This window comes from Alligator sinensis, unplaced genomic scaffold (assembly GCF_000455745.1).
Source record: "Alligator sinensis unplaced genomic scaffold, ASM45574v1 scaffold84_1, whole genome shotgun sequence".
Taxonomy (NCBI): domain Eukaryota; kingdom Metazoa; phylum Chordata; order Crocodylia; family Alligatoridae; genus Alligator; species Alligator sinensis.
In genome coordinates this window covers 1,599,933-1,611,169 of record NW_005842268.1, presented here as the reverse complement: position 1 = coordinate 1,611,169, position 11,237 = coordinate 1,599,933, and the positions used below count along the sequence as shown (strand labels likewise).

Here is an 11,237-nt window from a genome sequence, read left to right as displayed (position 1 = left end):
GCCACGTAGGAATAATTTAGAACTGGCCAATAGTGGGACACAAATTTGCATGCGAATGGCGGGAACTCTCCTGCACCGGGGTTTTCTGTTGCAGCAGAAAACTTTTGCTGTGCACAGAGACTCTCATGTGGTGGGAAAATTCCATCGTGCCGAGGCACTAAAATCATTGGGCTGTGACACTAATATGTTTAGCTATCATGGTGATCAGTACAGTTTGAAAACAAGAATAGATTTCAAACATCTTTAAAATACCTTCTCTTACAATACAATGTCAACTTAAGTGACCTGCAGCCCCAGTGGTGATGATAATACAGTACTTTGGGCTATCACCTGGGCTGGGTTAGAGATGCTGTGCATCTTCCTACTGGTAAAAAATCTGCTCATCCAGCTAAGGAAGGATCCCTTCTGTTTAGGTGCTTTTGGACAGTGTAGCACCTTTGTAGTAACTCTGAGCTCTGTCCCCCACCCCATGATGTAGGTGCTGAGGAGGGGCATGGCTGGGACATCATTATAATTCAGCAACTGTCAGCTACTGAAATAATTTTTGCAGATGTTTTAGCAACCAGCACAATTAGAGTACCATGAGGCTGAGAGGGAATGAATCATCACAGAAGAACTGTAGATGGGGGTGGAAATTAAAATAGCTGTTCTTTAATCTTTTTTACACTAGATAGTGATTGTGTGTGTGTGTGTGTGCGCGCGCGCATATGTGTATATAATGAAGAATGTCTAACATACATCTGTTGTTGATGTAACAATGAAATCTAGATTCCAGCAGTCTTGGAAGGAAATTGAGAACATGCGAGGCTGCTACTGGGGACAGCGGAGGTGCAAAGGAGTAGCAAATATAACTAGTCATAATTGAGAAACTATTTGGGGGTGGGAGGTAGACAGACAAATTTAAACCTGATAATGAGTAACATCTCGTCTTCCAGTATTTGAATGTGAGATTTTTGAGTATGGCTTGCTAAAATGTCTTTGTGCATTCATATCAAAATGCATTCTTATTTTTTCCTTCAAACTGGAGTTAGCATTTGTTCTTTATGGTACATGTGAAGAGAACAACAAACAAGGGGCCCTGCTTTCTCTGTAAGTGTTTTTAACTTAATGTTCTTTCTTGACGAGGAAAGTAAAAACCATGGAACTTTCGTGCACTAAAAAAAGGACGTGTTAAGTGTGTCGAGGAATTTGTGCAGATTCACGTAAGAATTTTAGTCGTGTCAATAAATCGGAACTATAAAAGGTCTACATATAAGACCAGTTTTCAGTTGAAAAATAATCTAATTCTTTTTTTTGCACAGCTGGATATCTAGTTATGGCCTGTTGCCAAAGGGACTGTAAATTAGAAGGGAGACAAGGGCATTGCTGCACTATTCTGCTGTCATAATAAAATCCCAAGAGACTTATTTTCCAGTGAATGATGCAACTTGAAAGACAGACTCCTAACACTACTTTTTTTCTACAGGTTGTTTTCACTTCTTTACAGTTTTATTTAGCTGATACTATAATTCTAGCACTGTAGGCACCTCAGCAGTTGTATGCAGTCATGCTGGATACAGGATATTAAATAGAGATGAATTCTCAAGTTATAAATTTTGAAGCACTGATAATGTAGCAGAACTCAGATACATCTCCGGGTTAGATTCCTTGCTCCCTTGAAGATAAGGGATTGTGAACTAGCTGAGGGGGAATATAAGCCCACAGCTGCACAGGACCACTCAGGTTCTTCAGCTGTAGTGTTTTGGTTTTTTTTAAATGTATATATATTTCAAAAGACACTGATTCTCTGATCAGCTGTGTGGGGCCACCGATTATCTCCAGCTGAGTAGAGAAGCAGTGTTCTTTGAGATGAAAGCCACATCAAACAGGTGAGCAGTATATCTTTAATTTGGTGACCCACGGCACACTAAACAGATTTACTGGCAGGACTCTGCTCTCCAAGCTGCCTGGCTGCATTCTTGTAAATTGGCTATCAAATCGGTATTGGCAGATATAGTTGGTTAAAAATCGACTATCGGTATTGGCCAAGAAAATCTTTATCGGTGCACCCCTATTACAAAGCTTCACATATTGAGCATCTGTGTTTTACCAAAATTTCATATTGCAAAATGACTACAAAAGCATATAACTACGTGTTAAACCTTTAAACAACATGCAGCAGCTTCCCACAAAAATCCCGTACAGAACTCCATTTCTTCATACAGAACCCCATGAATTTAAAGTAACCTCCCTTTAAAAAAAAAAGAAAGAAAGAAAGAAACCTATTACCTCAGTAACTGTGTGAAACTCTCTGCCTCTCCTATCAGTCTTCTCTTTTGATTCAGTGAAACAAGTGTGTCCAGTCTTTTTTCCTCCACTTCTTCTCTGCCTCCTCTGCTGCAATCTCTTCCTTATCCCAATCAATGCAGTATTTCGGTTCGTAAAGCCCCAGCTTCAAGCACTCCTTCAGTGAAAGCCAACCCCTTCAATACCCAGAGGTTTTTTTTACTTTCTATATACTAGTTTTAACACTTACTAACAGTGCCCTTAATACTGTTTCCTGAGGCCCCTTTGGTATGAGCCCATGCAGTACCATATCCTATGTTAAGGACTGGCTTATTTTTGTGACACTCAAGAAACAACATACTGTTTCCTACACAACCTTTGCATATATATGTACACTCCCAAAACACACCCAACCATTTCTTCATCCCCACACCCTCTCTCTTGGAAACATTGCTGTTTTCGCCAAGCTCCATCTATGTTGTGTCATTGTCACCAACAAGATACTTTGTATAATCAGCCATGCTAGATCAGCATGATTCCCTTTTTCATGTCAGCCACCTCCCTCCACACCTTTTTCACTTTTCCTTCTGTAATGTCCCCCACTGATGCTATCCTCGCTCTCTGATTCATTCTTTTAATTTTTATCAGTCTCTTGTGATCTTTCAGGACCTCCAGGCCCATCCCTCCTATTTTGTACATCCTTATAAAACTTTCCATTCTTATGTAATGAACAGGAGGTTGCCATGCCCATGGCTTCTTCCAAGAGCCCCCATGCATTCCACATCTTCTCAAGATCATACCTGCCAACAATCAGGTAAAAGATGCTGCATTTCCTTTCCCTGCTTTTGCTACTTTACACCCTACACTTTAGATAGTTTGTGTAAATGAACAACTTTATGCCCAGCATCCCCCATTTCCCCATCTCTTTTGCTTTATACAGTTCCATTCTGGCTAGCTTTTCCTTCTCCACTTTTGAAAAGAAAAGACTTATTTCCCTTTCTACTTTTGCTAGCTGCTGCCATGATGATGGAAACACAGTTCCGATGTACAAAATTATTAGCAGTAGCACCACTTTAACTGTCACCACTTTTCCAGCAAAGGTCAGTGTCCTTCCCATCCATAATACTTGTCATACCCTTGCTGTCACTTTTTCCCCACACTTTTTTTATTTCTGTTCCCTTTTGTCTTAATTGGAATCCCTAAAACTTTGATCTCTCTCTCCATGACTTCTAGTCCAAGCTTCTCTAGGTCCTTCCAGTTTCCCACTGTCACTATAGTGCTTTCCATTTTGTTTAATTTAGACCCAATTGCTTCACCATACTCCATAGCATGTTTTAGTACCCTTTCAATTGATAATTCGTCTCTAATCACTGCATTGTTATCATCCATATAGAGTGCACAATTTACCTTTCTCATTCCCAGTATCATTACCCTAATTATGATTTTATCTTTCCTTATTCTTTGTGCCAGTGGCTCCATTGCACATATGGACAGTATTGGTGGCAGTGGGCACCTTTGTCTTACCCCTGTTAAGATTTTAAAGGCTCTGCTCAGATGTCCATTTATTAGCACTTGGCCATGTCTGCCTCTCTTTATAACACACTTATCCATCCTATCAATTTCTTTGGGAAACCCATTTTCCTTAACACTTCAGACATAAAATCATGTTCCACTCCATCATATGCTTTCTCCAGATCCAAATTTGCTATTGCTGTATTTCATTTCTTCTCTTGAACATGAGTCCGTGTATCTCTTATCAGCTGGATCAAGTCAGAAATTCTCCTGCCTGGGATTGTGCAGGTTTGATCTTCTTGTATTTTTTATCAGGTTCTTCTATATTCTCGAAGTTGCTGTCTTTGCCAATAACTTGTAGTCTGTATTTAGCAGGGTAATCAGTCTCCAGCTCTTTAGAAGCTTTCTCCCCATTCTTGAGTAATAAAATTGCTATTCTACTTGTAAAGCCCTTCCCTTCCTATCTTTTTTCCACTATTCCTTTGAAAAACTCTACTATATCTGTCCATGGCCAGAATGTCTCATAAAATTCCATGGGTAGTCATCTGTTCTTGTCAGCTTTCCTCTCTTACAAGTTTTTAAGCATTCCTCCACGTTAAACCAGGGGTGGGTGAAATACGGCCTGTGGGCCATATCTGGCCCACCAATTGATTCTCTCCAGCCTGTGAGCGGGCATCCTGGGTGGAGGCTCTGGCCTCTGCTGGTGCTGTGGAAAATGCTGGGTGGAAGCAATCTTGCCACCCCCTCCTCCCCCTCCAGCTCCATGCAGTAGGCCTTGGGCAAGCCACGCTCAGATGGTCCTGCAGCCTGATCCGCTGCAGCATGCTCTTTGCTGCTGGCTCCCTGCCGTCACCACCGCCCTCCTGCCTCTGCACCATCCACTCAGCCTGCGTAGCTGCAGCAGAGGCTCTATCCATGCCTTGGTATTGGGGAAGCTGGGGGAGAGGGGTGAAGGGTTAGGAGGGGTCACCCCGTGCAACAGACTGAAGTGAATCATTCTGTGGCAGCCCAGGGAGAGCAGGGCAGTTGTGGTACCAAGCGTTCCAGGATCTTGTCACTTCACTTGCTCACCACCTTTTTAATAGCAGCCATGGCAGCCTCTGAGACTGCCAGGACTTGTAGTTCCCCCACACTGTGCCCCGCTCTGGCCCGGTTGCCCCACCTTGGGGCCAAGTAAGAGGGAGGGAGGCACCATGGGTGCAGGCAGGCATGCATTGGTGCCATGGGCCCATGTCCATTCTTCACCCTCCCACCCCTCTGCGCCCCATGGCAGGAAGAGCTTATGTCTTCCCACCAAGGGCTTGGGAGAAGGGAGGGAGTTGCAAAGCTTTCTCGAGGGAACCCCCGTCATATCCCCCACACAGCATGCACTCCGTGTACACACCCTCGCACACACCCCACCCACATACACACCTTCTATATACTACTCGAACAAAAACATAAATAAGACCAAAAAAATTTTGAAAAATATTTTAATTTTATTATAGTAGATGCTTGATTTATTTTTTAGCATATGATTTGCTTTTTATCTATAATTTGGTAAAATATCTTCATCAATTGTATTTGTATGGCCCCCAACACCTCACTAAAGCTCATTAAGTGGCCCTCCAGGCAAAATAATTGTCCACCCCTACTTTAAAACTTACCTTTTATTTCATCTTCTGTATCACCTCTTCCTTCAGTTTTTCTTCAGTCTCTTCCAGAAAATTCTTCATTTTCTTTCTGTCTATTTCCTTCTTCTGGTACAGTTCATAGAAGCGCCTCATTGCTCCCAGCATCTCCTGCTTTTTTCTGTTTGGGCTTCACCTTCTATCTGTACTGCTTTTAGCCCTCTCTTTGCTGCCTTCACTCTGGCCAAAATATATCAGGAATGCACTTCATTTTCTTCCACCCACGGTGCTTGTGCTAAAAATATTTTCTTTCCTCTTACTGTTAAACCATCTTTCCAGCTCCTGCTTTGTCTTTTCCAATTCCTCTCATACCTGTCTTCCTTCTCTGGCTTCCTTTAGCAATTCCTGCATTTTTGTTTGCAGCTCTCTCAGTTCTTTAGTTCTTCTAAATTCTTCAAGGCCCCCACAATGAGGGTGGGAGTTGGGGCAAGGGTAGGTGCTGCCCAGCCCAGGGCAGTGAATGGGACCCCGGGGCCGGGAGCCCCTCCCGTAGCCATTCCTCCCAGTGCCATCGCTGCCCACTCCACCCCAGCCCGCTCCGCCTCTGCCCACTCCAAGCGCAGCCCTGGCTCAGCCCCACCACCAGGAAGAGGCAGGCACTGCCCCTGGCCCTAAGCCTGCAATGGGCAGCCTTCCCTCACCTGTGCACAAATCTGGGGGGCCACATGCCCTCCATGCCTTACCTGAGGGTGTATGCAGCAGCAAGGAGCCACCCTTATTCCCCCTGGATGAGCCACCTGCAGCTCTGTCCAGCTTCTGGCCCTGAGGTCCCATTCGCTGCCCTAGCTGGGCGGCACCTGCTCCTGTCCCACTCCTTCCCTCTCTGTGGAAGCCTCAATCTGCCCCTCATCCCCTTCCCCTCCCGTGTCTCTTCCCCCACCACAGACTTACCTGCTGGATGCTGCATTCCTGTAAATCGGGTAATATGGCTGGTTAATAATTGGCTATTGGTATCAGCCAAGAAAATATTTATCAGTGCACCCCTACCAAATAACTGCTTTCAGTAAAGTCAAAAGCATCCTGCAGTCCTTCCTACCTCACTTTTGGCCAGGGTCTGTTGGAAAAGTTGTTGAGAAAGGAAGAGCAGCTGATTTTCATGGAGCTGAGAATGCTACTAAAGAAGTATGTAAAGCCACCTCCAAATAACGCTGTTCAACCATCTACGTGTGTGTCAACAGCACTTTCTGATTCATGGTGTTGGAAGCTGCTAACACATTAGTATTAGCATTTAGCAAATACTAGCATCTTTTTCTCTGTTAGATCACCTGCCAGCACAAATTTTGCCATCTTTGTCACAATTAAAGCTGAAACTCAGATGGTAAAGATATAGATATTGAAAAAAGTTGATTCTTTGAGATTTGTCTCATGTCCCTGTCTTTCAGTAACCTGCTCCAAAAATGAAAAGATTTTAAAACAGCAGTTGATAAGATTAACATCAGGTGAGGTCACCTTGAACCAGTTCCTTCAGGAACTGACTACAGATTTCCTACTATAACCAGGAGATACCATCTGCCAACTACATATCTAGACACTTCCCACTGGCTTCTGCTAGTAATGGAGGGAATGGCTACATCTAAGACTGAGAGGATCTCATTACCAAAGTTATAGATATTAGGTAAGGAAGAAGAGCCTGCTTCCTCCTTTGAATCAGTTTTCATCATTATATCACATTCAATTCATTATCTGATCAGCCCTAGCCACAAAACACCTTAAAGCTGGTACAGAAACTAGGAAGGATAGTCGATCAGGTAGCCCTGTCCCCAGAACACTCCGTATTGCAAACTTAGCAGTACTCTGGCAAAGGAGTTAAAGGCTGCTAGTCTCTACCACAGATCACAAATCCTTGATGTTGTAACCAAATATATCCAGTACTGTTGCCATCCTTGGCTATTTTCAAAGGGCCTAGGCAAAGCTGTGTGGCTAAAGTAGAAGGCCCAAACGTCTGAGTTAACTGTATATTAAACCCATTTGCAGACATTATAACCAATCTGGTTAGCAATATAAAGGAAGCAATAGCATGTCCAGTTAAACCAATAACTAGATCAAATTAAATGGACCACAAGGCCTGGAAGGAAACATTATGGAAAATTGACCTTAAAGTAGGTAATCCAAATATTATATCATAGCTTTAGCTTTAAAATGTTAATAATAGTGATTAATGTAACCAAATGTATTATCCGTAATTTTTCTATAATAAATATATCTGTTAAGTTTCATAGATAAATTGTAAAAAGAAAGCAGCCTTGTCAGTGAACCAAGGTGGGGGAAGAAAACCCAGGGTGGTGGCAACCAACTTTCCACGATGATGAAGCAAGGGCATAAAAATCCTCCCTTCCAGAATTTGTAATTTTAATTGGGACATAAAATAATTGACATGTTCCATGTCCACAAGAGAACTGGTTTATTCCATTTTCAAAAGTTTCAATAAAACAAATTAGAATGAAAACCATTATCAAATAATATTTATTAGAACAACCTATCTATAAATATAGAGAACAGACTGGAGAGAAATGTGAAGAACTCAGCAAATTCAAGAAGTCTGCATACCACCCACATCCCCACTCCTGGGTCTCTGCAGCTGGTATAGGTAAGGATCTGTATATCACTGTTTCTGGTAGCTAGATGGACACTGAGATAAGTATTTGCGCTTTGAGATGTAAGCAGTAAAAGGTCAGGCTGTAGACCTGTCTCTTGCCACTTTTAGCAGTAGCCAACCTATCAGTTAACCTGTAATTCAGGCAACACTACTTTTCTCTTGCCACCAGTCCAATCCACTCGTGTACTGTCAAGAATAAGCCACGATGTCATATGAAAGATGCATAGGACAGGCTGCCCACTTCAGTAACCATGTACAGCAAATTAAAGAACAGTATTATGATATTCAGATAGCAGCACTGTTAGGAATGATTTTATCCTTCACAGTCCCCTAGGCAATCATTTAATACAAGTACCCACTGGTATTCAGGTGTGGTTATATCTGCATAACTTCTATAAGTAATGTTGCTCTCTAGGCTTACCTAACATTTTACATTTTGTAAAATGAGATGTGATGATTTTAAACATCATACTGAACACACACATACCCTTGAACTTTTCTTATTTTACTTTTTTCTTTTAAAAGTGTTTCATCTAGTAAGAATCATTTTTATTGCCCTGTATTTAAAAAGCTGATGTTGGCACCTTTTTTTCTTATACAGTACTTCCCAGGCACATATCTTATATGATGCCACATTACATTCTGTAAAATAGGAGTGTCAAACGTGGCCCACAGATGTGGTTTGTGGAGCCCCATAATCTGACCCCCTGTTGACCTATGCACTGTGGTGGACTGGGATGTGTGCTCCACCTGTGGCACTCACTGAAGCTAGTTCCCGGGCTGCGCTGCCCATGGTGCTCACTAGGTCTGTAGTCAGATGTACTGGATGAGGCTTATGGGAGAGTGTGTGTGTTGGGGGTGGGGGAGCATAGACTGACCTCATGCCACTCATTGAGCTCACAGGGTCAAGCGAGTTGGACACTGTTGCTGGAAAACAATGATGTACAAGTAACTTGCCTTTAAAAGACTCCAAATGTGATTTTTTTTTTCACCTGTTCTTTTTGATCATGACTCCTGGTAGCTAGACTTTGATTTTTGAGTCAATAGGACTAAACTACCAAACAGATCTAGAGAAGTTCAATTAGCAAAGCTGATTGCTGTGTTTCTTGCTTATTATAGTTTGAATATTTTAGAAATAAGGGTAGTGTCGATTATGGTTAATAGCTGGCGTGGGCATGACTTTCAGATGATATCCCTTGAAAGTGGCTTTACTGTTTTTCTCCTTTTGCCCCTACTGGGCTGGTTTTGTCTTTTTTAACATTCCAGTGAAAACACTGAAATAATAGAACAAGCTGTACCTGATGCATTGTGTTCAGATGTGCCTGGGACGCGACACAGTGAACAATAATCTTGTAATGTCCAAATGCTCTTTGGAAAAATACTTACATTTTCCTAGACATAAAAAAAACTAGAACTCTTGGTTCCAAAATGATACCTTTTATTAGACCAACTGGAAAATGACAAGAAAATTGCTTTCGGGATCAAAGTCCCTTCGTCAGGCTCTGGGAAAAGTGTAGATGGTACAAGATGGTAAAAAGTCCCCATAGGTAGTAAATAAACTTCATTTTTGCACAAAGGGAGCTGAAGATGGAAACCTGTCCCTCTGGGTCCATGAGTGTATTTGTGAGCTGTGTTGAGTAGCTCTTTGATGTGTTGATTAGGTAGAATTCCTTCCCTGAAGGTGTCAGATGGCAGGCAGGGAGGTAAAAAAGAACTTCCTTGTAGTTCTGCAATGAAGTTTAAAATCCAAAATCAACTGAAATTCGGCATCTTCCATGTTTCAGGGGTGTACTTGGTATCCGTGTTGGTCTGAGACAAAAATACATACACAAAACTATTTTGGAACCAAGAGCTCTAGTTTTTTGTATGTCTTTTTGTCTCAGACCAACATGGCTACCAAGTACATTTTCCTAGAACACTTATGCTTTGATTGAGTTTCTGGTGTGAAGAGCACTCAGGAAAGACATATACCTTCATGTGATTGACCAGCACAGCATAAACGTGCAGGTTAGAAATTCCGTTGTATCCAAAGAAAGAGTCTTGGCATTAGGCTTCTAATCTCCTTTTCAAATCTTTGGTTCCTTAGATAATATATTTAAGGCTATCTTCCATGTAATCTGCTTTGGGGTTTCATTTGCGTTCATTTTTAACCATTAACAAAGAACTGCTGCTTTGTTGCCTCACAAAATCCTTTCCAGAAGGTGAACATTATCTATTATAAGATAGGGCAATGAGGAGCATCAGTTTCCTCTGCGGTATGGAATCCAGGATTACAAATTACTATTTAATCCTTTCTGCGTCAAAGGGTATCATAATCCTTGGAAAATGTGCTCTAAATCTTGTGTTCAGCTCTGTGATGTTAGAGAAAAAAAGTACAGGTTTTATTAGGAAGTGTAATGCATGGTAAAATTTGTACACTCCCAATGAATTTTAAAATGCATGTATTTATAGCTAAATTTCAGTATCTAAAAACAAGTATGGTATTCTTAGATTAGCCACTTTTATCTATGAGATATGTAGTTATTTTACTGATATCCAGTAGCTTTTTCATGTGACTAGTACCTGCCACTTCAAATTTGATGTAAAAAAAAGTTAAAACAGACATCTTTAATCAACAGCAGTACAAAGAAACTTCTAAAGAACTAATGCTTATCCAGAGAGAAAATAGCTAAAACATGTTAGATTTTTTCCCCTGCTCAAACAAAAACATTCCACTTGCAAACAGTAGTCATTGTACAGTTTTGTAAGGGGAGACAAAATTGGAATAAGATGTGTTATGTAGCCAACCACTCTTACAGATTTTGTCTGCTGCAGAAATGAAGTTTTTGTGACAGGATGGCTAAGTTGTGTAGTTTTTGACACTGATTCTTGTTGTAACTATTCAAGTTAGCATGTGTATGGGTTACAAGTGAAGTATTGTAATGAGGGAGGATGGAATGTTGGCTCTGACGTATAACAATCCTCACGGGGTGCAAATTCTTCCCATGTGTGCGCGCCATGGGCTTAACATTGTTAGATGTAGGAGCAAACAAGTCTCCTGGAATGAGTGGAACACAGTGTATGATCAGTTTGTATCAGATCTTCTTTCTGACTTTTCACCTTGATATTTTAAATCAAACATTTAATTTTGGGTAGAATCCATGGGCTACTGGTAGGGGGTGCATGGGGGTGCAGTGCCCGCCTCTTTCCCCCCC

The 11,237-nt window shown here is 41.6% G+C and overlaps 1 protein-coding gene across 3 annotated transcripts in view; it reads left to right on the top strand.

Moving 5' to 3' along the window:
- LNX2 (ligand of numb-protein X 2) overlaps nt 1-11,237 on the top strand; it is an 89,019-nt gene that overhangs the window by 40,388 nt on the left and 37,394 nt on the right. For 2 of the 3 annotated variants that reach the window (XM_025209095.1, XM_025209094.1), the window contains exon 1: nt 7,939-8,034. The exons of the other annotated variant lie outside the window; for it this stretch is intronic. The gene's annotated coding sequence lies outside the window, so the exon portion shown is untranslated. Of the gene's footprint in view, nt 1-7,938; nt 8,035-11,237 lie in introns of those variants that run through there. 3 annotated transcript variants of the gene reach the window in all.